Source organism: Lepidothrix coronata, unplaced genomic scaffold (genome assembly GCF_001604755.1).
Source record: "Lepidothrix coronata isolate B3197 unplaced genomic scaffold, Lepidothrix_coronata-1.0 Scaffold14, whole genome shotgun sequence".
Lineage (NCBI taxonomy): Eukaryota > Metazoa > Chordata > Aves > Passeriformes > Pipridae > Lepidothrix > Lepidothrix coronata.
The window spans coordinates 7624087-7625346 of NW_016690194.1; positions in this window are offsets into that span (position 1 = coordinate 7624087).

Sequence of the window (1260 nt, forward strand, 5' to 3'; positions counted from 1 at the left end):
TCAACCAAGGCTACTTTTTTTTTTTTTTTTGAGAAGAAAAAAAAAACAGGAAAAAAACAAAGGAAAAAAATTACTTTCACGACATTAACCACAAGGTCTATATTACAGGTCTCTGCATTCCAAAAATGGAGGTAGACCTGGTATTTGGGGGATTTTTTTTTTTGTAAAAAACAAGCAAAAATCAAAAAAGTAAATAATTTTGTATATATAACCATTTTTTAACCTTTTTATAAAGTAATGAATGTTTGTGTATGAATGCTGCAGCTGTGAAGCGTACATAAATAAATGAAGTAAGCCATACTGATTTAATTTATTGGATGTTATTTTACCCATACAAAGAAGATTGAAAGAGCTCGCCAGTGCAGTATTAGCCCCTGAGCTCCACTTTTGGAACCATCTTTCAGTTCAACTTGCTATTTTCCCCAGAGAGCAAAATTCCTGCTCAACAGGATCATTTGTTTTGCAGTTTAAATGAGTGAGAACTGTGTGACTTACAGAAGAATCAGGATCTTGGCTTTCTAGAGAGAAGTGTGTGCACAGAGAGGTGATTAGGTTGTAGCTGGTGCAGTGTGTAGGTAGGAGTTTTCTGTTATGGTTTCTTACCCTGGTTAGTGCGATAACTGGCCTTGATGTGTACAGTGAAGTAGAAGTTAACATTTGGAACGATCTCTCCACAGAAGGGACTGTTATTCCTGCCAAGTGCCTTGCACACCTTTGGGCACGAGATTTAAAAAAAAAAACCAAACAACAAAAAAAGGGGGAAAAAAGGAAAAAAAATGAAAATAAAGAGCAGTAAGTTCCTTAAGATGTACCTTTTAAAGCAACATGACAAATACACACAGATGTGAGGTTGAAACCTTTGTGTTCATGTGGGGTTGTAATGAAAAAGGTTGGAAAGGAAAGGATAAGAGTTGAAAGCCAGCTAACATGGCAGAGCTGCCCATGGAGTGACCAGGCCATAGGTTGGGAACTGGGATCACACAACAGTTCAGACAACATCCCTTAGGAAAAGGCAGTGGCTGCTCAACCCTCATGTGTCCGACACAGTTGGCTGGTTCATTGCCCACCCCTGGCCCCCAAACAATGCACATAATACTTTTTTCTATTTATATTATTATCTTGTATAGTGTATAATGTGAATGTCTGGGTTTTTTTTTTTTTTTTTGTGAATGAAAGTCTAAAATCTTTGTAACTTTTATATATGCTTTTGTTTCACCAAAGAAACAAGGTTTTTTGCTATACTGTGACTTGTCTTGTTAT